This window comes from Canis aureus, chromosome 16 (assembly GCF_053574225.1).
Source record: "Canis aureus isolate CA01 chromosome 16, VMU_Caureus_v.1.0, whole genome shotgun sequence".
NCBI classification, from domain to species: Eukaryota; Metazoa; Chordata; class Mammalia; order Carnivora; family Canidae; genus Canis; species Canis aureus.
The window spans coordinates 55,284,025-55,311,751 of record NC_135626.1 but is presented as its reverse complement, the minus strand read 5'-3'; the positions used below and the strand labels follow the sequence as shown (position 1 = coordinate 55,311,751).

General features: G+C 39.1%; 1 long non-coding RNA gene across 2 annotated transcripts; it reads right to left on the bottom strand.

Annotated features, from left to right (window-relative positions):
• Positions 1-183: 183 nt before the first annotated feature.
• Positions 184-27,727, bottom strand: LOC144285394 (uncharacterized). Of its 2 annotated transcripts, none has more exons than XR_013353665.1 (3): positions 27,547-27,727; positions 6,009-6,106; positions 184-489 (listed from the first exon to the last, which is right to left on the bottom strand). It is a non-coding gene; the product is annotated as an uncharacterized LOC144285394 (long non-coding RNA). The 2 variants fall into 2 exon arrangements; XR_013353666.1 differs by lacking the exon at positions 184-489 and adding an exon at positions 3,301-3,430.

The following is a 27,727-nucleotide window of genomic DNA, read 5'->3' as shown; positions in this document are numbered from 1 at the left end:
ATTCTGGGGCCCTGGTGAGGTCTAGAAATTGTTTCTTCTAAGTCTTGGAGGTGTTTCTTTTCTCAGCTTCAGACAGTTTCCCCAATATATGCAATGATCAGTGAAAGATTTCTAATCCCTGGAGCTCTCTGCTCAGTACATCACTATCCTCTTAAGGGCCCTGCTCTGCAAGCTCTCACTGCTTTGACCCTCCCAGACAACCATTTCTGGTTCCTTGACTCCAGGAGACTGCTAAGCTGGGTACCCCTGGGTACCACCTGGGTACCCCTCCCTGCTCTGCACCTGGTCAATGAGATGAGTAAATCACAGGACTCACATTGCTGTTTCCCTTTTCGTGGGTTTCACTGTCCTTCATGGACTGATGTCCAGTATCTTCAAAACCATTGTCTCATGCATTTTTGTCTTGCTTTTGAGAGCTTGTTGGATGTGGGAGGGTATAGACCGTTTTACTCGATCTTGGCCAGAAGTAGAACTCACACAGGTAAAACTCTGGTAAAATTAAAACTAATGTAAAAAACCATGGTTTCAGTCATTGTTAACAAAACCCATTCTTCTCGCATACAGGTGATGCTATAATGATAAAACCTTTGCAGTTCTCATGTAAGAGCAGCGATGTAGGTCTCTCTCCATAATTTTAGCTAGAAGACAGTCTCCTCTTTCTTTTTACACATTGCTATTTTTGGAGGAATTAGCAACTCCATATGGTGTTGAGGAAAATGGAGACAGGGTTCCTCAAGCATCTACCTGGATGACTTTTAGGTAAGGCATCTAACCCCCTCCACCCTGGTTTCTTCCTCTGTAGAGTGAAATTGATATTATCTACTTTGCAGTCATCATGAGGATTAACTAAGATATTTGTAGGAAAAATAGCATAGAGCCTGATTCATAATAATTTTCATAAAATATTAGTCAATTTATTCTCAAGAAAGTCAATAAAGGCAATACAGTAATAGGTCTGTTCTTGCCTTGTGCGTGGTCTTATTATCAAAAGCTCCTGGCTGCTTATGTGGTTGACCTGTCTTAAAAATTTTCCTAGTGAATATAGTTGGCTCTAGAAGCACATTACGTTTCAGTAATCCACTTCTCACCAGCAACCAAGGCACACAACTTGGCACACAAAAGAGGGCAGACCAGCAATGGACAGATTAGTCTGCCCCAGTGATGCCGCTGGGTGATTTGCCTGTCTGACAGTCTCAGATCCAGGCCGGGGCGAGGAAGTGCATTGCTTCCTGTGTCTCGCAAGCCGAAGGCCAGCAGCTGGATACACGCATCCATGGCAAAAGATCAGCTGCTTTAGCAGCTAATTAATGAGGGGGGCTACACATGACATTTGGAAAGTTCCTAAGTGAGCAGTGCTGTATAGTGAAAAGCTGAATAACATCCTTATGTTATCTGTTACATCACTTGTGTTCACTTCTCTTGGCCTGGCCTGAGCACACTGCATAAATCTACAGCTGCAGAAACCAAAATCTCATATAAAACTGAAGGATTTATTTTGAGGTATTGAAAGGTTTATAGCTGCAAAAGTTAAAATTTGCCGAATCGGCATTTGGAGGACTCTCCCGTACGCCTCTCCCCTTTTGGCTCTCCGATTGTGTTCTCTGAATTCCTGTCTCCACAGGGAGACAAGAGAGCCAGGGGGAAACAGTGACGTGGATGGAATTGTCCAGACTTTACCCACTCTTGGCCTTAGTGGCTTCATATTTCAACCTAAGTAGTCCTTGAAAGCTGTCATTATGATGCTGAGACCCATACACAAGAAATATAAAGCAGTAATTCCATTCTGCTCTGGTGCCTGATTGCTTTTTGGACTCCAGAAACTTCCGTCAGTTTTCACAACATATTTTGGAGTGCAGTGTTCAATTTTCAATGACCACTTCCCTGCATCTTTACTCTTTGGTGGGAACCAAAAGACTGGTTCTTTTGGGAACCAGTCGGAAGTTAACTTGGGTCCTTAGTCTTCTCATAGAAAAAAACCCTGAGTTATTATTCTCGTATTTAATCCAAGATTCAGCATTTCCTCTTCCGGACCCTGTAGATCCTCCCTAATGACCTCCCAGATTTCTGGATTATGGTCTGGTTCATTTCTTGAGCTAAGAAGGGTGGGTCCTAAAGTCTTAGAAACCATGCAAATGGACTAGGTATCTAAATATTAAAATAATAAGAACTATATGTATATGTGAAATGCCATTAAGACAGAAGGTTGGGGGATGCCTGGGTGGTTCAGTGGTTGAGCATCTGCCTTTGGCTCAGAACGCGATCCCAGGGTCACAGGATCGAGTCCCACATTGGGCTCCCTCCAGGGAGCCTGCTTCTCCCTCTGCCTGTGTCTCTGCCTCTCTCTGCGAGTCTCTCATGAGTAAATAAACACAATCTTAAAAAAAAAAAAAAAAAAAAAAGCAAGACAGAAGGTTGGAGGGAGTATGACACGTTGATAAGGGCTTATCTGATACCAGTTCACTGACTTTTCCTACTAATGTGAGGGAAAAATTACTTGTCTTAATCATTTCATCTGTAATGGGTGACGTATCTAGTCTGTAAATTCATAATGACACATGCCCTATCTATCTTCCAGGGATTTGTAGAAAATCAGTGAAATAATATATACAGCCTGGAGGGACGCCTGGGTGGCTCAGTGCTTGAGCATCTGCCCGCAGCTCAGGTCATGATCCTGGGTCTTGGGATCGAGTCCCGCATTAGGTTCCCTGCTTCTCCCTCTGTCTGTGTCTCTGACTCTAAGTCTCATGAATAGATTATATATATATATATATATATATATATATATATATATATATATATATATAATTCACACACACACACACACACACACACACACATAGCCTGGTAAGCTATACCGACATTAAAAATATCAGACGTCATGGCTAACTGGAATGTCATTTCAATCACTTGGCCATCACCGTTCTTCTCACCTTCTACCTGCCTCCCCCCAGATCATTAGCTGTTCCCTCTTCCTTTTCTCTGGCCCTCTCCCCTCTCCCACCCACGACATGACGTCCTTCTATGAAAGCTTTTGGAGTTCCATTAGCAAGTACTATCTGTCTCACACGTTTCTGCTGCCATTACAGCACTTCTCAGGGTCCCATATTCACAGAAATAATTCCAGAGGTGTGTTTGTGTTGGATCAGTCCTGACCCCAGAGTGCAATAGTAGCAGGACGTGACAAGTGGAAAAGGCCTTTAATCTGCAAATGAAAAGTCTAAAACTGGCCCCTGGCTGCCCCCTACTCTGGTGGTCTCTTCTGGGAATGGGCTCACTTTTTAGCTGAACTCCAGCTATTTGGGCTCCTCCACGGAGCAAGCAGCAGCAGAGCTGTGCAGTTGCTAAGAAGTCAAGGAATCACTCACTGTTTTGCAGGCGTGCGCATCTGAACCCGGCAAGGGCTCAGTGTTTTCCTGAAATCTCCCTTATCCTGTAAGAAGAGAAATCTTTTTTACCTCTCTCTCTGCCCAATGCCAGTTCCAACAGCTGTAACTATTTCATTTTTAATTTGCTCCTTGCAGCCTTGTCTCTGCTTAATCCATTAAGACAACTTTGAATGTTCCCGGCTCATATATTTATAAAGGGGGGGAAAAATGAAAGGAAAAGACTTTGAAAAATGGTATCTAAATTGTAGCCAAATGTACTCAGAACTCTCCTAGGTTAAATTGCAAATAATTTTCTTTCAAACATCACAAACACTCTCTCTAACTTAACTCAACAAATTGGACCAAGGGGTTTCATTGCTCTGGGAAACATGATTCATTCTCTTTTTCTCTCTGTTCCTCCTTCTCTCTCTCCTCCCTCTCACTTTCCTTCTAGACAAGTTCTTCTGGTTGTGTTTTTAGCCACATTGTATTATCTCTAGGTTTCCTTCCTGGAGCTTCCATGAATAATTTGCCTGTCTGGAGAGAGAGCCATTTTGGAGACCAGCCCCATCCTCAACCCTGCTGGGCGAGGGGAGGGGTGGGGAAGAGGGGCCGGCTGCTTTAAATCAATCAGTTGACACTAATCTAATGTCTAATTAGCTCTGGGTGGGCGTGTGCTTTGATTATAGGAAGTGCCTCAGGCAGTGGCTGGCGTTTGAAGGGCTGCTCCACACATATCAATCATCCTTTGACAAGAAGAACTGGAAGGAAAAAAAAAAAAAACCCAAAAGGGGGGCCACACTTCTCTCCATCATCTGTTGATTATCTGTTTCCAATGGTCCAAACCAATGCTTTGAAGCTCATCCGTTTGCTCTTAGCAATGAGCGCCTGACCACAGAGAAGCAAGCTTTCTAAAGTCAGTTAAAACTGCCAGTTGTGTCAAATAATTACTTCCTGTGTCACGAAATACCTCATCATATCTAGTAACAGTTATGTGCTCTTTAAAAAATCCTTTAAAGTAAATGCAGAAGCTCTTCATTTCAATATTCAGCTGAGTCCTGAAAATGCAATAATTCGTTCTCATGGAGTCGTTCCTGTTTATGGTTTATGTGCAATGATCCGTGATTGAACAAAAGCAACAAGATCTTTAAATAAAAATTTTAAAATCGCTTTTATTGAAAATGGTATGCCTATAATTATTTTCTGATTGTTTTATTTTCTTTCCTTCTGTACTTAAATTCGCTCTATTTGCGGGATAGGAGACTTAGAAACTTTCCTAGAAGTGGCCATGGCATATTTAAATGTCATGAGAGGCCAGTCTCATTTTCATTTGTTCTTCGATGTCACAGAACGTTGATGAGGTCAGAATTAGCAAGGCAGTTAGGGCGTCTTCCAGTTTTTAAACAAAGGAAAACAAATCAAACGGAGGAGTTAATTTTACTCATTCTTACTGATCATGAGATTGAAAGAGGTATTTTAAAATACTGTTTTTATTTCAGATCTCTTTGATTTGCTTTTCTGTGTGCTTTTATTTTTCTAATGATTCCAAGCTGTTGAATCTGTTGGGCACAAGAAAGCGGAGTGACATAAAAGTGATACTTCAAGAGATTCATGTGCAAAGCCTGGTTAGAACACAGTCCGAGGCTCTGTAGATGAACTGTCAGGTTTAAATCCTGGCCATACTACTTACCAGCTGTGTGACCTTGGGCAAGATACTTAACCTTGGTGAACCTCACCTGCAAAATGGAAATCACGATAGTGTCTACTTCACAGGGTGATTATGAAAATCAAATAATATGATGCATGTGGAGTGTTTAGCACATGGTAAGCACTCAATAAAATGTTAACTGTTCTTGTTGGTGTGCAGAAGTATTTTCCCAACAATCTTGGCTGAGTTCAGAAATCCACAAAAAAATATGTCTGTCTTTGGAGGCAGAGACTTGAAAAGGAAGGTCTCCTAAAATGTTATGTGAGGTATAAGCATGATACCTATACCATTGTTTTATATATGGGCATTGTGACCTTACAGAAGCATTGCATTCTTGGATGAAAAATAAAATACTTAAGATTATGACCCACTTTGAGTTAAGGTATGCATTCCTTAAGAATTTTCATAAGGTTAAACTTTCCTAGATGTGAAGTAATTCTGATTTGACAACTCCGTTAGAAAATTCACATTGGAATGATCATTAGAATACTTCTTTCTAGCTTCAAGAAAATGTCCCTTCTCTCTCTTTAACACAGACAAAGTACGGGAAAGACAAAGATGTATGTGTTGTAAAAAGCACTAGCTCAAAAACAAAACAAAACAAAATTTTAATTTTTAAAAATTAAAAATATAAAAAGCACTAGATCCCTCTTTTCCACACTAAAATTTAATACTTTCAAGTTTTACCAAAAATTTGCAATAAACATTAAATACAAATGACTACATCATACATTTTATCATTTACTTGGCTTCATTTAATCAATATAATACGTCTTAGAAAATGTTCTATTAACATGAAGACTAATACATTTTAGTATAAAATTAAAATTATTCTTGTAAACTTTGTTTTCTCGAAAATGAGAAACAAGAATATCATGAAGATAATCAATTCTGATTTCCTTCCTTGAAGTATTTTGTTGTTAACATAGACTCACCAGATGATCAAAAGCCGGATAAGGAAGTCGTCAGAAGCATAAACTCAGGTTATCGATTTCCAGATTTCTTATTGAAAGATGGTTGATGCTTCATTACTCTGGACAAATTTTGAAAAGAGCAGTTAGAGGTAATAAAAAACAATCGCCATTTTTGTAAAAGTGCAGAGACATGCTATTTCATGACTTTCAATTACTTACAGTAATTTAAAAAGTAGAATAAGAGATTGCCAATAAAGGTCCGATCATATCTATTTTAAGTAAGAGAAAAAATAAATAATAATGATGCGTAATTAGCATATTACTTCATGAATATTTTAACATTGCTAGGTTTTGGATTCCAGATTTTATGCATGTAATTGATTAGTAAATCTGTAATTCTTTTGATATAATGAAAATGAAATATGAAATGAAGCATTAAATGGGTTTGCATCACATGCACCAAAATCTGAATTAACTGTTTGAGTCCACAGAGTGTCACTTTATTTTTATAACTAATCAAAATCCAAAAAGTTACTAAGAGGAAAAGAACAAGCCTTGCCTTCCAGAAGTCCCTATCACCTTTTGTTTCGGTAAACTCAGATATGAAAACCGTAGCTAAAATCAAGTCTCAAGCAAAGGAAGCGCTATGAAACGGCCGTCTTCTTCTCAGGTGAACACACCACATTGCAGGTGATAGATAGTTCTCTGCTACTGTGGGAACGTGTTTTTAAACTGTGGTGGGAGAGATTTCGACTAGACTGTAGAAAACACTCTCTACATGAGGGTTATGTGTCATGGGAAAGCACATTACAACAGGGGCTATAGAACTTCCTGCTCTGGGAATTTTATAATAAGAGCCAGGCTGGTGTCATTTCACACAAGACCTGCCCGGAGGTAGGGGAATGGATAAAATGACCTTTCCTGCCTCCTCCAAGGGCTATGACTGGTCCTTAATGAAAACCTGGTACCAAGGACTAGTTTGGTATGGAACAATGCTTTTAAGGCCAAAGTTTAATTTCATAACAGCAATCGGATACTGTAGATAGCTGGATTGCACTCTTTGGAGATGGATAAAATGACATGGTCTTTGGAGCTCATCCCAAGGGGCACTTTAAGGAATATTCTCTGGGAACTGCATCCTGTGCTGGCAAAGGCATTACTTGATGATTTAATGGGTCTTTTCCATTTCCAGGTCTTATGATGTATTATTACCACCATTGAGCAGTTATAGTCTCCACATGGTAACAGACACCAACTAAACAGTTTGGCCATCCAACTTCAAAATTTGGTCTTGTTTCATTGCTGCACAGTTGTTCAAGACAGTAGCTGCTAAGCTTCTTTCCCCTCTCCTTTGAATGTGTGCTCTTCGGTGTTGTCATTAAGAGCTGTATATAGAGTTACCCGATTTTAGTCTGCATTCCAAGGAGATTGCTGTGAAAGTTTATTGGTACTGCAGCTTATTCTCTGGGAAGTTAAAAGTCCTCAGAGCCTTGGATCTCAAGTCTACTTAACTTGCTCAAAAAGTATGAGATATGGTCTACTTGGGAGACTATGAATAGTTTTGAATTAGGGTGTGTGTGTGTGTGTGTGTGTGTGTGTGTGTGTAGCTGATTCATCCCAGTAATGCTCAGTGGGCCATCCAAATAAATGCTTATGCTGTTGCTTTTTACTGATTCTTGATTCTTACATGCTGTAGCTCTAAAAGAGATAGGATTGCTACATTTACTATTGAAATAGGCCACTGGGCAAGCTTTGGGAGGAAAAGAGGTACAAGGAAGCTTTCTGGCTTCCTTTTTGTATGTGGTCATGCTGAATGCCGGCTACTTTGACTTCTTTTCTGCCGCTACTGAAACAGAAGAAGGTGGCACACAATGGGCACAGCAAGGGAGGGAGAGGCAACGGGTCGCTCCCCGCAACAGGTGCAAGTAGCATGGCTGTCACTTTCCCACACATATCAGTAGGTCTCAAGTGGCCTTCTGCACTCTGAAAATGAAATAAATGGCTGTGTGGATCAAGTATCTGCCAATTAGAAGTAGGAAGCAAAAGAGCAACAAGGAGGTGGATGCAGGGGGGTAAAGAGGGGTGGAGGGCAGTGAGAGGGGTTGTTTGTGTCCTCGCATCTTTGTTATTCTCATTTCCAAAGCTTGAATGTGAAATCCTATCTGTGTTATTTTGCTTCCAATAATCATGCTCCACTGAGGTACTGAGATGGTATCTGGGTGATGAACACAGAGAAGTTCCATTGTTCCTCCCTTCATCTGTGCTGAGGAGCTGCCAGTAAGTGTCTTCAGGTGGAACTGGAAGGTTCCTAGGGAGGCAGACACTCTACAGAACCTGGAATGGGGCTCCCACCAGCAGTCTTTCCTTCTGTGCCAACACCTCCGCCCTCTACCTCATATATCATTCATATTTAATGGACTGATAGTGCCTGTCATATCCTTAAACCTGACCTGAAATTGTGATACTCACTTGGAACAATTTGAGATCAGACAAGTAGAAGACATGTTTGTGGTTAAGGAATTATTTTCAGGGGCCTGTCAAAGTGTTTCCATATGAGGCTAATGCCATTTTCCTAAGGAGCAAATGCAAGAGACACAATAAATATTATTTCGTTTCCTTTTGGTCCATTAAACAAAAAAAGAAGGAAAGAAGGTACTCACAGGGAGATTTTCCAAGAGCAAGTAAAATGTACTGTCGTCTAAGCAAGTTTTTTTTTTTTTTTGGTCATTTTTTTCAGACATCTCTGAATAATCTATATTTTAATTCATTTTTACTTTCTGTAGAAGGTAGTGGGGCATATATTCTCATAATTCCCTCTCCAAGCTTACTTGTTTGATCTCTAGAATGTATCTTTTGTTTCAACTGCATCTAACTACATGCATCCTTGGTACATGTCAAGAACTTTCATAACCTTTTGGTACCTGCTACTCTGTATGCAGAGTCCTTTTTTCCCCTTTCTCTCTTTGGTGGCTTCTTCGTATTTTCCAAGACTGGGACCCCATGTCCCTTCCGGTGTCAAGCCTTCTCCAATCCCCTTAGGCATAATGTAAGTATCCTCTTTGTTGGCCTGCTGCTTTCCAAGAGCAAATGCAATGCATTAATGCATGGTAATTATTTGTGAATATGGCTGTCTCCTCCCTGGGTGATGAGTCTGTCTGGAGCAGGGGACATTTCTCCTCCTTTAATTCCATCACTGTCTGATGTGGTGCTCCATAAATACTGATTGATGAGACGAGGGATGAATGGGGCTTTCAGAGGTTAGGATGAGCCTGAAAGATGGGCTTCTCAATCTCCTTTAATGATTTGCCACGGATGAGCATTAGAGCCCAGAGTTATGAATGCAGTTCCCCCATATTAGGAATTCTTCAATTAGGAATTCTCTAAGAATTCCTTTATTAGTAACAAGCATGTGATATGTAAGGTCGATGTCAGATTTACGGTTGGACTTTTTTTGTATGTATTTGGTTGCGTATTACTGATGATGATGATGATGATGATGATGGTGATGGTGATATGATATAATAACAATATCAAAGCTGACATTTATTGAGTGTTTAATATGTGCCAGGTACTATAGCAAGCAATTTTGTATACATAATCTTATTTCATGCTAACAAGAACACTATGAGTTATATATTATTATCCTTATGTTATTTGTGGGGAAACAGAGCCAGAGAGTGTTTAAATAACTGGATTCCACAATTAGTGAATAGTATAGTCTAGATGTGAACCTAGGAAGCCTGGTTCCAAAGGCTAACATACAGGTATGTTAGCATAAAACAAGTTCCATGAGAAACAGTCGAGGAATGCTGTAACTATCCCGGGTGGTTGAAAGGATTCAGCCTGTGATTACTTACTCCACTAGAATTTGAAAGGCATTGAGCTTTTTCTATTTCCATATTACCCATAAATTTCCTCCGATCCTCCAAGAGTTCAGAAAGATGAGGACTGCATATCCTGGACCAGTTTGGATCTTCAGACTAAGTGAATCCATTCAGCTGGGATTCTGGTTGTGTATCTAGACTTAGAAGAAACTTGGAGGATTAAGTGGTTTTCTGGAAAATGTTGGCCAAAAACCACATTCACCCCAAATTGCTGTGTGAATGAAACACATGGGTTTTCTTTGTGATTTTTGAATAATTCCAGTGGTGGCCTCAAGCTTCTATTTCCCTTTATTTGTGTGGAGTCAACCAAAATAGCTTTATACAAACAACAAAAAGTATGAAAAAGCGTATGCACCTTGTCACTGTTTTGCCAGTTGGAAAAACTCTTAGGACACATGGACAACAACAAAAAACAGTGGCTTTGGGATTAACCAGCTCTTAAAATCCTAGAGACTTTGCTTATTCCAAAGTGCCTTGTCTTATATTTAGTTACTTTTCATTTTACACTTGCTCATTACCAGTATTTCAAGCATTACATTTTTCTTCTTCTTAAATAGAAAATATAAAATTATACTCTTCAATGATATTTTTAATTGTATTTGATGATCAAATGTGTCACATTCTAATAAAGAGGGAGAATAATGTTTGGTTTAAGTTGGTAATATTATATTTCTGTGGTTGACTATTAGAAAATTTCTAATGTATTTCTTCATCTTGTATTTTTAAATTTTTTGAAGTTTGTGAAAGGCTTATGGAAATGTTGAATAAGAAGGTAAATCTCTTTCCTGTAACCATCACCAGAACTCATTCTAAAATGGAAATCAATGGTTTACATCTGTATGTCAATTATATTTTTCTGGAGCTCAGTATATATGAACTATAATAAACATTTTACCTTATTTTTTACTTACCAGTCTTTTTTCATATGACATAGAAAATGAGACAAGATTTATTATGTTATAGCACCATGTTTGATCTCAAATATTTCTCTCATTTTAATTATTCTGATCTACCTGGATTTAGAGAGACTACTGATAACGAAGAAAGATTTGAACATGACTAATGGAGAGTAATTGCAAACTTATTAGAAAACATTTGTATGGAAAAGCATTCTCAGTGTTTTCACAAGTATATTGGAAAAAAATACTGATGAAGTTTTTAAGGAATGAACCTATCTTTATCTGATGTAGCTAAAGACTTGTCCCTGACTAAACTCTGTCAAAGCCACTTGCTGATGTCAATCTACATGGGTAACTTGGACATTTTTACTTATTTTAACATTAAGAATACTCAAAATATTTAAGAGCATATATACTCTAAGACTTCAGTAAGTTATTGGGGTCTAACATGACTCAGGAATGTTGGCATACTGAGTCCACCTAAAATGAGTGATCCGTAGAACTTAAGGTTAGAAGACACTTTAGATAAGTAAACTTTATTTTTTTGTAGAAAAGCTACTTGAGACTCAAAAAGGTTACATGATATACAAAGCACAGCAGCAAGTAGTATATATCATCTCAGATCTCCCGTATCTCCAGAATTAACTGTGACTCTAGTAATTTAGAATCCAGGCAATGTAAGGATCATATCTATCTTTTTCTATATAACAACTGCATTAGGATCAATTTTGGAATAATATTCACATATTTATAATAATGATGAAGGCTTCCATACCAATAGTCTAAGAGTAAATAGATAGTAAATGCTACAATAATTAGGTTGACGTTAATTAGCCCCAAATTAAGGTTTGGCCAAATATGATACTGAATGATGGTAAGTGAAGTGGCTTACATAGGGAAAAAAAATTGATGGAAGACAATGTCTATAGGAAATTACAGAACACTACAAAATAAGTAGAGAAACACATTTGTTACCACTAGAAAATAAAGATCATACTTTCAGCCATGGCAGTGTCTAAGTATAGTGTGTCAGATTATCAAAATGTTCCTAATTCTCCACACCTTCCTAAATCCACATGCTTTGCAATGTACCTTTGCAGCTTCTTTCATCATGAGAGGGTCTCCTTTTCCCCATCCCTCAAATCTGAACTTGTCTTGCAACTTGTTTTCACCACCAGAATGTGGTAAAAGTGACCATGTGCCAGTTTTGTGCATATGCTTTAACTGCTTTAACTGTCTGTGTGTCTTTTATCTCTTGGAACCCTTCTCATCTGCCATAAGAATGAGTTTGTGCTATTCTCCCAAACAAGAAGAGACTTCTGGCTGAGTGTCACTCAGTCACCAGGTAATGATTTGTGAGATATGTAAGTGAAGCCATCCTAGACCAACCATCTACTCTCTGGGGCCCACCAGGCGACTGCAGATGCGCAAGCAAATCCAGCTGAGAGCAGCTAAACCTGGCCCAGATCAGAACTTCCCTGCGGGTCTACAGACTTTAAGGAACAATAGATGCTTATTGTTTTAACTCACCGAGTTCTGGAGTGATTAGAGAGCATTGTGTCAATAGATTACTGATATAAATAGTTAAACATTAAGGGCATGACAAATGTCTGTGTAAGACTCAGAAATTCTACAAACCACATGTAATATTCAACTTCACTCAGATATGGACAAGGCAGTTCTTGCTTTCAGTTTTTACTTGGTTCAATGCTCCATTGATTTGGATAACCGATAACTACTCTTTTCTAAAATTCATACAGAACATTAGTTAAAATGGTGCTTAGAAATCACTTAGTCCAACTGTTAACTTTATAGGAAAGAAATAGAGGCCAGTTGAGTTAAAGGATGAGTCCTCAGTTGCTTCTCCTGTTATTGAAAGAACCAGAGCTTAGTATTTTTGCTACTTTCATTGAATGCCTTGATTCTGCTCTGAGATATTCATAAAGAAGACAAATACTGTGTGAATATTATATTTTGTGGAGTTCACAGCTATTGCCACTTGATCTTTCTGAAAAATAATTCAACGTCTCCCACACTGATAAACACATTCACCTACCACTGATAGCCAAATGTCTTCAGTCTTGGTGTGAGGACATCTACTACACTATGTCTACCTGTGCGTGTATTTCTCAAGTTGAGAGTTGGATCGAACAGTGATTATTGAATAGTTGTAACTTAGCAATTTTGTCAGAGAAGGAAGCCTTTTCCACTTTGAACAAGGGCTTACTTACCTTGCCCCTTACATGTTTTACTGTGCAACATCCTCTTCAGTATTCAATTTCTTGCAGCATTCAGTGACTGCACATGGGTACCAAAGTCTCCACACCATGCCTCTGAAACAGGCTCTGAGCAGTTTCCTACTGGGAGTAAACTGTCATTTTTCACCACATTAAATTTTATGTTTCAAGCGAATGGAAAATGGATTTTATTATTTTCTCTCTCTCTCTTTCTCTCTCTCTCTCTCTTTTTTTTTTTTGCCACGAATGTTTTATGGCTGCAAAAACAGAATTTGTGGTTTCAACTGTTCAAGTTTGATGCAGAAAGCTATGGAACCTCTTATGTAACCTGATGGCCTGAATAATTATCAAAATATTTTGCTTTCCACCCTTTCTAAGCTTTAGCAGCAGAAAAAAAAATAGTATATGCAACCTTTTGACCACAAAATAATAATAATGAGAAAGCCCCTTTTACAAGGTCTGCTCCTACACCTACACTAAAGATGCTGTAATTGGGGGAGGCTAGTGCTCATGCAGGTGTGCTGTGTCCCAGCTCTAATCAGGGACTACCTTTTGCAAGGAAGGAAACAGAGTCTATGAGAAGAAAAGCCAGGGTTAAGAGAAAAGAAAAAAATGGGATGGAGACCACTTAGTAGAGATCCAGAGCCATATGGCCTCTTATCCTTTCTGAATCCAGAAATCATGTTCTGGAGATCTGAAAAAAATTATGGGGTACTAAAAGTGTGTGGGTGTGTGTTTCTTTTGGCTTATACAAAACATTATTTCTCAGTGTCTACTGAGAACTGAATGTCCTCCTAGCTTATTTAATATCGTATCACCCCAGATGTATTTTAAACAGAGGTGAGCCTCGCTTTATGAAATCTGGGGTCTAGGATATGATGCTGATGAATCAAATTCTCACAATGAATTCTATAATTGTGTATATATGTTCATACATATAATGTATATATAAATTATAGTATATAATATATAACTATAAGTTTGTGACTCTTTTCTTTTTTGAACTTCGGAAGTTTTTAAACTCCATTTACTTAGAATTGGTTTTAAATTAGCAGTACTTGTTAATCCGTATTCTTGATATTTCTTCGCAGTAACTTTTCTTCATGAAATGAAAGATCCACGCACACCAACATATATATGAACCATAAGGAGTCCTGCTGTAATGTAAATAGCACTCCCCCACTTCACATTCTCCAAAAGGAAAGAAAAACTATCTTTTTTTTCCATTTCAGTTTGGATGATTTTCTTGTTGGCCACATTCATATATTCCTAATTGCCTATGTTTGCATTGTATACTCCTTAGGGAAAGAAAAAACTTATTTGACTTGCAAGAAGAAAACGCTACTTATTTGCCATTTATTTCCCCACCACGTTACGTAACATGTGCTAAATGTAAAAGCCATTTGCAAATGTGTTGGCCTAGTTTATCGGTAGAATATGAGGTCTGTGAGAGCAGGGAACATTGTCTGTGCTATTCTGAGGCTTTCGTCAGGGCTGCTACCATGCTACCACGCCGGGATGCAGGAGGAACTCAGTGACTCTTTGCCAAATGACTGAATTGATGCGCCAAGCTCTACCTCCAACAAATGTCATACAACTAGCAATTACTAGTTCACTTTTCTGACTCAGAGACTGAGGGCCAATAGTGAATCACCTGCCTTTTAATCTATCAGATATCACGGGGATATTGAATTTCAAGAGTAGTAATGGCACCAAATTTTAATTCCAAAGATCTTACGTTACAAGTTATTCCAACTCTCAAAGTCTGGCTTCAGATGAAGTATGTACTTCATGGAGTGACAGTTTTTAAAGATGCTACAAGGGAAACAAATACGTCGGATTTGGAGTGCAATGCATTCAATATTATTATAGGAATCACATGAATCCACTGATTCAACCGAGCCATACTCCTAAAGATGACGAACAGAAGAATGCAAGTTATGTTAGAATTGATAATTGCCACCAATGATTTTAGTTAACTGTCACCTAAGACTGTGCAAAAGTGGCTGTTTGCAAAGTCTCTGTAGGGTTTTAATGGATATGTTGAGGCTTTTGAGTCTGACAGGTATGATGTAGAATAGCAGCCTCATTAATTCATGAGACACATAAACTCGAACAAGTTAATATCTCCATACTTCAATCTCCCCACTTACGAAGTGATGGGAGTACTCCCTTTTGAAATCCATGACAATGATCATGTAGTAGCATGATTCTCAATTGTGGGCTCTGGAATCTGGTCACCTGGGTTTAGAGTCTGGCTTATTATTTGCCAATCAAGTAAACATGAGCAAGTGATCCAACATCTCAGTGCCTTGGTTTAGGGAAGTTTTGAGGGGACCGAGTTAATAGAGAAATATTAAGCATTTCCTGCAACACGGTAAAGACTAAATTTTAGTCACTGATACCATCCTTATCATTGTTATAATTATCACTGATTAAATGGAAGCTATCATAGCACTTTTACTAGGCCATTCAGAAGATGCAATTCCATTTGGAGAAGATGAATACTGGTTGTTTTATTTGTCTTTAAAGAGATGCTTCATCATACTTAGAAAATTATTCAGATGAGGGAAATGATTTATTTTCATTGCAGTTTCCAGAAGAGAAGACTCTTTCAATGCTGGGTCATGCTATTATAGAGCCAGGGGAACTTCTAAGAAGGGAGTGGTACCATACTGGAAGATTCCATTTCTTCTTATTGGATTAACTCCATGTCCATCAAATGTAAATTCTAGTGACTAGCCATCCATGCTGCTTAGTTAATAACAGTTCCCCCATTCAGAATGTATTGAGTTTGGGGGCTGATGGAGTTTCCTTTTCAAATCAACTCTTTTGGAAATCCTTCCTAATGGAACTTTGTTCATGTGGCCAGAGAACAATGCAACCAAATAAGCCACCAGCTGGAGTGAAAGAGATGGCAAAGCTAAAAGGCATATCTCATTCTGGGGAAAATTAACCTCCCAATTTTGCTCAGTAATTGATTCCATCTGACTGAGGAGTTTCAGGCTCGATTGTGACTGTCATTTGGATAGCTGGGAAGCAAAAGCCTGTAATTACAGTCAGGCAACCCTGTTATCAGAGCCAGGGGAGGGCTTTCGTCTCTTCCTACCCTGGGTGATCACAGGTGAGGCTGCAGGGGAGGGAGGAAAGAGAGAGGGGAAAGTAAGCTGGTGGATCTTTCTCCCTGAGAAAGAGCCCCCCAGGCAACCTCAGCCGCGGAGGAAAGGTCAGAGGTCTTACGGGAGCCCTCTTGAGTTTTCATGATATGAATGTGAAGAAGCCAGAGCTTCCTGCTTGCTGCAAATTCTTCTCCCTGGGGAGATGCTGCGCCTGGAGATAGCTAATAAAGCTCTGGGACTGTTATGATTCACAGGTAGTTGGGAGAATCCTAATAATTCTACCTCGACTATGCCATCAGCAGCTGTGTAAATAACTTTATTATGTTCAGAGAGGGTCTGTGAACCGATGATGTGAACACTGAAGTTTTATAGAACACATTAAATCAGATAAACTGAAAATTGGGGTTGTCTTTGCCTTCCATATACTTGTAAAGCAGATGTTGTCAAAACTTCTCAGCACCATTTGACTATCATGATTAGGTTAAGTGCGATATTACTGCTCTTTGTCAGTGTAGGCATTAAGTGTGTGTCTTTTTTTTTAAGTGTGTGTCTTATTAAAGATTGAAGTGAGTCTATTAAAAGCAGAATTAGCTTTTTGGAAAATGTGTCTAGTGGGATGAAGAGGCATAGCTTAAATCGTTTTGTACTAGAGCCGGGATCCTTTATAAATGGAACTAGGGTCTTGGACTGACAGTTCCAAAGTAAGGATTCAAGTATCAGGAAAAAAAAATGTATCCACTTTTTCTATTTATTCATTTGTTTCCTTGGAGTATACTCCAAAGATTTTTTTTTTTTTGTACTCCAAAGATTTTTGAAAGAGTATTGGTACTATTCTTTACACATCTAGAAGTATTCCCAGAAAAATTACAACAATGCCCTTCATCAACTTCATACAACTATATTTTAAATGATTTTATTTATTTATTTGAGAAGGAGAGAACACAAGCAGGGGGGAGAAGCAGAGGGAGAGGGGGAAGCAGGCTCTCCACTGAGCAGGGAACCCCCCACCTGGGGCTTAATCCCAGGGACCCTGGGATCATGATCTGAGCTGAAGGCAGATGCTTAACCGACTGACTGACTGAGCCACAACTTAATACAACTATTAAGCCCTAAGAAAAAGGTGTCAGGGCATCTGGGTTGGCTCAGTGGTTGAGTGTCTGCCTTCAGCTCATGCTGTGATCCTGGGGTCCTTGGATGAGTCCTGCATCAGGCTCCCCGCAGGGAGCCTGCTTCTCCCTTGAACTGTGTCTCTGCCTCTCTCTGTGTCTCTCATGAATAAATACATAAAATCCTAAAAAATAAAAAGTGTCATTGATGCTACATTTACTGTTGTGAAGAGATTGGCTGCACTGGCAGATAAAGTCTTAATGGTTAGGTAAGAATAACTCTTTTATACTATTAACTGCCAGTACAGATACATAGGTTCCATTATTATTTACAATATTTATGCCTAATATTTGTGTGATACTATATAGTTCACAAAACACATATGTTACTGTTATCATGTAAAGACATTGGCTTGAAGTTGAGGGATATGGTCAGGTTGATTCAATTAAAATTAACTTCTTAATTACCTACCTGGTGACAAGTATGTCTTTGGTGATCCGAAGTCTTCATAAATACAAATATATATAAATTTATAGTTTGTACTCAGAACATTCACTCACTGTGTGATAAAGATAAATGTTTATGGTCATGAAGGAAAGACAACTGAAGTATCTTAAGAGACTCTCAAATGTTGGCAGTTCTTCTGAATATCAATTATGTAAGGAATTATCTTCCACTTAAACAATTATAGTTCCAAATCTTTTTTTTTTAATTTATGGTCATTAATGTATGATGGATAAGCATATGGGAAGGATATGGTGAAACATTTCAATTCATTTTTTGCAGGTAGAAACTTAAGAAAAACTAAGATACTTAGATTTCTCCAACCACCCCCTTAGGAAAATGCAAAACTCAGGCCAAGGTTTAAAAAATGAAATAATAAAATACAGGCCTTTACCTTCTTTGCCTAGAGAACCCAAACAATGCTATTAATCTTTAATTTGGGAAGAGTCAACAAAATGTGTGTCTTATATAAAAACTAAATTTAAAAGTAATGTGTGTGTTAGCTACTATGAACAAACACAAATACCTCTGGCATTAACCTAATTTCTTTTCATGTTCAATATATTCATCTGTTTTTTTTTTAAACAGATAATTACATTTACAACTCACAGCATTGCTGTACATGTTAAATGTGTATGGTTTGACCTAAAGACCTATGAAATCACAGCATTTCCTTACTTCTTTTTTAGCTGCATTTCTATGAATAGACTATACTTTATATTAAACCAATGCAGGACTGCTCTTAGGTTGAAACCAACTTTTGCTATTACAAACCATGTTGAATATATTAACCTGCCCCCTGTTTCTAGTATTTCCTCTTCTGAAGATAAAGGCTGTTGGTCATTGAGGAGGGCCCAGGTAAACAGCCTATGTGGCTATTTTCCATTTTACTAAAGGGACTTGGAAGGGAAAGTAAGGCACAAAGTCCACAGAGTGGACACTAGGGCAATCTAATTACTGAGGTCAGGCAGCACATTGCTGGGACCCCTGGAAGGCTGAGTGGCTGGAGTATGGAAAAATCCCAATTAGATGATTAATTTAGGTTCTGGGTGTGCTTTTTGCCTATGGCCACAGAGTCAGGAAAAGAAACAATTACCTCTCAAATTGCCATGCTGGACCGATTAATTTTTAATTGAGTCTTGTTAAAGGCATGGAAAATTGTGACATATATAACCTGGAGAAATAGTCCTGAGCCAGTGGGAGCCACTCTTCTCCCCACAGGAATCCACAGATTTAACCAGAAAGGAAAGTGATTCAGATAGAGCCTGGAGGCAGGGGTTGGCAGTGATGTGAGAGGACTTGGCTACCTTGGAGAGAAAGCTGTTCTTCAAAGAGGTGTCAAAGGGATAACTGGTTTCCTTGTTTTCCCTCTATATCCAGGCTACCTCATTTGGGCCTTGCCATGCATTGGACTCCTTCTCATATTACTCATTGTCTAAAATGATGACAGTCCCGTAAATCTCATCTCTGTGTGGGATACTCAGATTAGACTGGACCCTAATCCTTTCTCTCTCTCTCTCTTTTTTTTTTTTTAGTTCTGTACAGCATGAGGAGAAAGAGAGAGAGTATGTGTCTCATACTCAATGAGTATCTAATTGGAAATTTTGGTCTAGGTTGAGAAACAAACCGAATGTTGGAGGAGTACAGTGGTAGCATGAAATGACTTGAGGGGAATTCAGATTTACAGCAGGATGCTGCAAATCAAGAAGAATCCTCACATGGCATCCTGGAGTGTTTGACTTTTGAGGCATCGTGGATGTAGAGTTGTTAGTTAACAGGATCTCATCTAAAATAAGCATCCATATGCTAAGGATATTTCACTGCACCTTTTATAGATGTCAAGCATTCCTGGTTCCTTGGAAATCTCAGGTTCTATTCACAGTGTCTGTGAATAGACTCAATAATAGGGTCAAAGAAGCTCACATTTTTTTTTCATTGATCCAACACATATGATTTCATCAAAGTAAATCAGGATTATTTTTTTATTAGGCAATTTCCTCTTAAATCTGATTCGTCTCTTTAATTAGATACCAAGGAGATACTAGTAAGTGACTAGAGGTATTTGTTGTCTTATTTAAATTGCACCCTTGGAGGCCAGGATCAGGTCAGTGGTCCAGTAGAAGTTACAGAAGCATTTGAAACAGGCAGAGTTTTAAAGATTAGCCCATACGAAATGTCTGAAATGTTAACAATCATAAATGCTGATTGTAATAGATTATATTACAATGTGACAGTACTCACTCCCTTCTCTCACTTCCATGGGGTGGAGAGTATACTTTCAAGGAAATTAAATTGGGGATATGGCCATGTGTCCTTTCAGCTTCATGATAGGGGAGAGTATCCTTTCCCACCCTTCCTTTTGAGCTCAGTCATTGACTTGTGTGGATTAATAGAAATCCATGCCTTGTGAGGATTAGTAGAAATGGCATGGTTTACTTATGTGGTCGGGGTTGGGCCTCTTGTTCCTTCGCCATTGCCATGAGATGATTATGCCCTGGCAGGATGTCTGCTCCACATAGACACAGGGAGAAGATCCAGACTTAACCTTCATCTTGGTCAGTCCAGTTGAGCTCAGCCTTCGGCCCAGTCTAGAGACTCAGCTCCCAGCCAACCTGCAGCTACATGAACAGGAATAAATATTTACCAATACACACTATTAAGGTTTCGTGGTAGTTTGCAGAAATAGATAGCTGATGTACTAATGAAAATAGTGTGGGTTGTATGATGGTTACACAACCCACGTTAGCATTCATCTCCGGTTTTATAGGCAAATAATACAGGTTTTAATCATTTAAAGAGAATATCTCTGCCTTTGTGTTTTCCTTAGGATGGTTTGCTTGAAGCCAGGGCTCGCCTTGTGTCCTTGGACAAGTCACTTGGGCCTCTTTATGTCTGTTTCTCCATTTGAGGAAAAAAGATATTACTTGCCACCTAGCTTTCCCCAGGGGTCATAAATTAACAGTTGAAAAACTCTTTGAGATCTCCCATGAAAGGTGCAATTTAAGCAGAAGCATGCCTATTATTTATTTTTATTATCCATTTTAAAATTGAATACTTAGAGCAAATAGATTTTCCAGCCACCAAAAAGGAAGTCTCTTCTATGCCACAACATATTATGTATTGGGCACTCTCCAACTATAGACTATATTTCCCATTTATAGCGCTAATTTAGATGTTTATGGGTCTGTAAATGTATTCCATTTCTCCTGGGGCTTCTGAATACCTATAAGAGTCTAATACTTTGGAACACTAAATGATTCTTTGGGCAAAGTATAAAATTGGGAAACAAGAAAGGCAGGGAAAGGATTACGTAACAAGGGAGACACTTTTTAAAAAATAAAATAATTTAAAATTCCCGGAATTACTCTGCCGTATAGTCAGTGTAGTGCAATTTGTGATTATTGTCTCTCCCTGGTGTTACAAATTATCACTTTTATATTGAGCTTCTACTAAGTGTTCAACACAAAACTATTTGCAGACGAGAATATAACCATGTTAATAGCGTACATTTGTACCAGCCTTCACTCTGTGCCAGGCACTGTGCTGGGTGATTTTTAATAAGTATCCCATTTATTACTTTCCACAACCTGATGGAAGGTTGAAAGGGTGCATTATAATCCTTACTGTGGACACTCCAAGAGGTTAAATCATCTACTCAAGATCACACTGAAGCAGAATTGTGGACTGATTCTAGGTTCTTCTTGCACGGAGTCAGTCCAAGCTCTTCATGATGATGTGGTTCTTGTTTACAATTTTTAGGGAGTGATGAGACCAATGTAAAAAGAGTAAAAAGAGCCTAAGATATTTTAATATCTATAATGAAATATGCTGTGATGCCCTCAACATGACTGTAGGGAAAGAGCTGGTATGTGAGAACATGAAAATCAAAACCTGGTCTAATGTTTCCAGTTTGTCTGCAGCTTTTGTTTGTTTTTTGTTTTTTGTTTTTTTTTTTTTTGCAATTCCTGTTCCAACACCAATGTAGGTAATCAAGTTTTCAGTTTAAACACTAATTAAAATAGCCCTTTCTTGGTGGGCTATATGGAATTTTCTCTGCAGGGACGTACATTAGAATGGTTACCTATTGTCCTCACTTATAAAGACTTGCCTTTTGTAATTTGAAAGATAGCGTTATGAAGACTAGTTGGATGAACAAACATACATGAACACAAAGTTTGGAATCAGAGGAAAAACCACAGATGAGGGACCCTTTCTAACTTGGATTCCTGCGTGGGGCCCTAGTCTATGGCGAGCTGTAAAAGCCAGCCTCTTTTCAGGAACCGGAAAATTCAAATAGCATTTTCAAAAACACCTCCATGTTGCTGAAATCCCCATGTGGAGGAGTAATATTTTCATCACTCTCATCTATCTTATAAAATTTTAGACTTGCTGGGAGAAGAGGTTGCTTCTAGTCATTGAGGTTCCAACATAGTCATGAATAATTCTGAACTTGGCTCTCTGAACAATATGCCCTGGGGGCTCATGCCATTGTTAACTACTCTTCTAGTTTTCAGGGACTGGGCTGAAGCCAAGTGGCTCTGGCTTCCTAGTGGGGTGTGAAATTCCAGCTTTGTCAGTAGTTAGATTGGTATGTACCCCGTCACCTTGAAAAAGGGAAAATCATTTTGAGGAGACATTTTAAATTCTCCTATCAATCATTGATTAGTTACCATCTCTACACAATGATAAAGAAATAGGGGCCCCTATCCCTCCTTGATTTAACATTCAAGTCATTCAAAGCAGGATAAGCCATGCCCTGACCAGGATTTGCAAAGAAGCCTGAGAGGGTGGATGGAGCTGGGACTGACTCCATTTTTTATCTTAATTCTGCTTCTATCACTTTTAAGCTGTGTGATTTGGGGCAAGTTATTCAACTTCTTAGAGACTCAGTTTCCTCAGTTATATAACCTGGAAATAATACCTAAGTCAGCTTTTTTTTTTTTTTTTTTGTAGTGGGATAATAAATTCATCAACCACACAGGGAAGTGGACTATTTATCTATCTACCTACCTACTACCTACCTACCTATCTATCTAGTCATACATCCATTTGCATGCTGTGCTCATCAACCTTTTATCAAAAGAAGTGCTTGAAGAAGATTATCATTAGACTGGGAGAAATTTACTACTGATAAAGTCGTTCAACCCATCGCAGAGCATCTCCATTTTTATCGATTTTTTCAAACATTAAGGAAAACATGATTTTAATATAACTCTGTATATGACAGACTATATTTTGAGAATCTAGAGGGTTTTTTTTCTTAATGGCTTTTATTTATTCTCTCATCTCCTTCTGCTAGCTGGATCTTAGCTCGAGAAAGAAATTTTAAATCATTCGATGACCCATTCAGTGCAAGGACTCTCCCTATATTACCCCTGGAGGGTTGTGGCCCAGTCTTCTCTGAACACCCAATGGGGAGCTTAGTATCTATCCCCACATGAGAACCTTATGACCAGCTTCAAGCATTATAAAGTCTTCCCTGTGTAATACCCAAATCTCCTGTAGTCTCTGCCTTTTAGTTGTCTCCATTCTGGGCTCTGTAGCTGCAAAGAACCAGTTACTTCTCTAAAGAAAATTCAACATCTCATAACTAAGGGCTAATGTGGCTCTTAAGAAAGAGGACTTATTTATGTTTCTGTAGAAAATAATAATAACTTATCCAGATTTCTTTACCAGACACCTTAGTAAATTGTGCCGTCCAAGGGCAGACAGCTAAATCTTGTGGTGGGTGCCAGGTTGCGTTGGTGCCACATTGAAAACCACATGCTTCACTAAAGGGGGTGATCTAATGAGTTTATTTCTCTGCCCCGGTTCCAGAGACAGGGCTATTTGAGTGACTTCATTGCAATCAGTATTGCTGACTAATGCCTGTATCAACACCTACCGCCGCCACCACCGGCACTTCAGTGATTTTACGTTTAGTTTGATTTCTCCAGACAGAACTTTTCCACATCATTGGAACTAATTGAGGTAATGGAGAAATTATTCTGGTGCCAGAACACTCTTACTTTCTTTCGCCCACTTCCCCCTTGGTATTGAAAGACAACAATGCACACAGTCTCTCAGTGTTTCTTTATAGCAAGAGGGGGAAGCTTGATCATGTCACCGTTACCCCGAGCCCACGCTTGGACAATTAAGGCTGGAAAACATATCCTAACCTCCATCTTTCTACGCTTCCCAAGGCTGCTGCTGCATAGTCCAGCACTGTCATCGTGCCACTCTCCTGAGCTGCTTCTCGGTGGGGATTTAGGGATCCTTGCTGTTGTTCTCCAGGCTGACCACAAGACATCGTCTACTAGTCACTAAAACAATTAGCAGACAGAAACAAACATTTATGAGAACGTGTTCCACCTTAATTGTAAGCATTGTCTGCCAATGTTTATAGCGTCTCAGAGGGAGTTTGGAAGTAAGACTGAGTGGGCCAAATATGGTTTTGATTACAGGGATTTGTATCAAAGGTGGAATGGTGCCTTTATACGGACTCCCCAGCTCCCTTGGCTTTGTGTCCCTTACTCAACAAGGCTGAATAAACCATTCCCGAGAGAGCATGGCATACTGAGGAGTCCCTGATATTGCCCCATGTCAACAGTTAAGGGCTTAGTAAGCATTTGGGGTTGAATTTTGGTAGACCACAGCAAGACTTTCCACTGTCTGGTTTGGATTCAAGGGGCCACTCCACAGTGTGAGAGAGTAGGATAGTGTCTCAATGGTTCAGAGTCTTCCGCCTGGCACCAGAAATGTTGGTTCATCAGCTGGGGTGGGAGGGCAATTAAAAGTGAGTGGGAAAACTTGCATGTCTATTTGAGGTTGGAGGAAAGAATCTAATACATTCTAAATTACTTTAATAATATTTAGCTTGCCTATTGTGCCAGTATCCCTTTCTCTGTTTTCTCCTTCTTTCTCCAGCTGCTAGTCTTACAACTTTTCTCTTATTGATATGTCCACCCAAGGTACGTAGCAGAAATGATGAGGTTTGAGCAACAGATTGCAAATTTATCTGTGTTATTCCTGGTTAGCAGCTCCGATCAGCATTTGGTTAGAGGTGGCTATTTGAGCTCAGAGCTGAAATGGGTGTTTTACATTACTTGTGGGTTTTAGTTCTCCACATCACCTCTGACCTCTTTTGCAAAGTTAATTGAGAGTTGGCCTTTTTCAAATTGACTGCAGGAAATTGACCTTTGTGTTCACGCTATGTTAGGAAAGGCCTGGATGAAGAGCAAATCAAAAGGCAAAATGGGAATGATCTGGCCCTTACAGTCATGCTCCGGCACTTTGTGAAATGATCACACAAATTCCCTGGTGCAATCACGTCGGCAGTGGTCACCTACAAAATTGTTTCCCTGTGGAGTCAAACCATAAATCAGAAAATCTCATTTTAATTTGCAGCATACCTTGATGGCTCAAATATTTAACAATCTGGAAGTCTCTTTTAAATTAATGTCTACTATGTTTATTCTGGTTTAGCTGAATGAAGCCTGATTCCTCATTTTTAATCACTGGTAGAGATAGCGGCTTGAGGCTACTCATAGAAATCTAACCCTAGGGATTATCTTGTCAGGCCCGCATGTCTATTATTTGGGGAAGAAAAAAGGGGTTAAAAAAATGCATGCATTTTGACGTCAACAATCCTGGGTTCAAAATTTGACTCGGCCACTCATTCTCCGAGTTCCTTCAGGAAAAAGATCTAAAAGTCTGAATCTTAATGCTTCGTCTGTAAAAGAAGGAAATTTGCAAGAAGTAAGAGTGTGTGAGGATTAAGTGAGTATTTTAAGAATTTAGCACTTGTTTACTAATGTTGTATGCCTCTTCTTTGCACTGGGGACCCAGCGGCAAAGGGAACAGACAATGGCCTGCCCTCGTGGAGGTTATACTCTTTGAGGGCTGATTCATTTCCCTTATACTTCTGGGGACAATGAAGAGTCCTGGTTAAACCAGCAGTGTTTGAAATCCAATAGGAAATGGATTGTTATTTTTAACTAGAAAGCCAGCATGTTAAATGGCCTCCTAAGACTCACAGCTGGATTAAATAATTCTGGGTCAGATTCTAGATTTCATGGTCTGGTGGTAAGGTCAGGTTGAGCTTGCAGACGGGGTGTCTGATTCGCGGCTTGATCCCAGACAAGTACTCTATATCTATCTTAGTCTTGATTTGTGTTTGTTTTGTTTGTTTTACCTGTAAAATAGGTATGATGATACTTTTTTTAACCTTGTAGTAATATAAATATAAAACCAAGTGAAATATGTGAAGGTGGCATATATTCTTAAAATATATTCTTAAGTGCATCCTAATTTTATTAGTGAATCAAGGTATAGAGACTCTCCATTCCAGCAACTTAATCATATCAACAAATTATTCAAAATGAAACATAACACGCTTGGCAGTCCTGGAGCAGTCTACAAATTTAAATACGGTGACCCAAACTAGATGTTGGAAGGAGACAGAATGAGTGCTTTCCAATTAAAAGCACTTGTGGAGGAGAGGCAGGGAAAGAGAATTCGGCATGAAGCTTCAGAGAGATCACTAACTCCATAATGGAGACAGAGGACGCCTTGAAGACACATGGAGAAGCCTAGACCTGGTTCAAAACTCAGTTCTTCCACTTTCTATTGTATCAGTGATATATAACAAAATGCCGCAACCTAAGTGTCACAAAGCAACAACCATTACATATGAGTCAGCTGGACAGTTCTGCTGATTTTGGTCAGTTCACCTGATCCTGGCTGGGCTTACTCAGGAGTCGTCTTGTCAGTTTGCAGGTCAGCCTGCATCACACTGGCCTACAATGGTCTTGTTCCCATGTCTGATGTTTAATGGTTGGTTGGCTATTGGCTGAGATGATAGATGCAGCTGGGACACTGTCTCTCATTGTCCAGCATTCTAGCCTGGCCTTATTGGTGTGATGGAGGTAGAGAGAGTACAGGTGTCCAATGGATCTCAAAGTCCAAGCTCTGAACTGTGACCACATCACAGCTTCCATATTCTCTTAGCTGAAGAAAGTCAGAAGACTAGCTGAAATTCAAGAGGTTGGGAAACAGACTCAACTTCTTAGTGAGAACAGCATAAGAGTCACATTGCCAAGGCTGTGGATACAAGGAGGGGTAGAGAATTGGGTTTTGTAATCTACCACACTAGTCTGTGCACTTAGACTAGTTCCTTCCTTTTTCTGAGGGTAGCAAGTACCTCACAGGACTGTCATGAGGATTATAAACACATGTAAAAAAATAAATAAATAAAAAAATAAAAAAGAAACACATGTAAAGCCCTGGATATTGTGTAAAACCTACCTGTAGATACTACGAATGGTAGCCGAAATTATTTTCCTCTTTGCTTTAGGTTTTACAAAACTGACATTTTTGATGGTATACATACATCATTGCAGGACTATTAAAAACACATAAAATAATACTTATATGGTTGATAATATAAAGCAAAATACATATAAAAAAAAGAAAGTAATTAAAAATCACTGAAATCTCATTATCCAGCTCTCAGCACTATGAACATGTAGGAAACATAGGCAGCTCTCATTATTAGCTATCATCATCCATATTGGCTTGGATAGATTGGTCTTGCTTCATTTGACATTGGTAGATTACGCTGTCTTTCCCTATAACTCGCAGGTAAGTGCAAGATCTAACACCGCACTCTTTATCTGCCTATCTCTCTCCTAAGCCATGTCTACCTACCCACCCACCTACTACAAGCTTCTTCTATTTACCCATTATTTTGTATGTCGTCTGTTAACGGAGCCACCTTGACTAACTCAGCTCTATGTGACCCACAGGTTCCAATCACTTTTCCCTCTTACCCACTCTGTGGGCTGGTGGCAGAGGAAACTTCAACCCTGCTGCTCAAATCTATCAGGTGCTTCCAGTCATCTCTGGGAGAAATCCGGATTCCTTAGCATGAGCAGTAAGAATCCTAATTGCCTTCTCTTCCTGCTTCTTTCCAGTCTTATTTTCATCTACTCTCTGACCCTAAGCTTTACA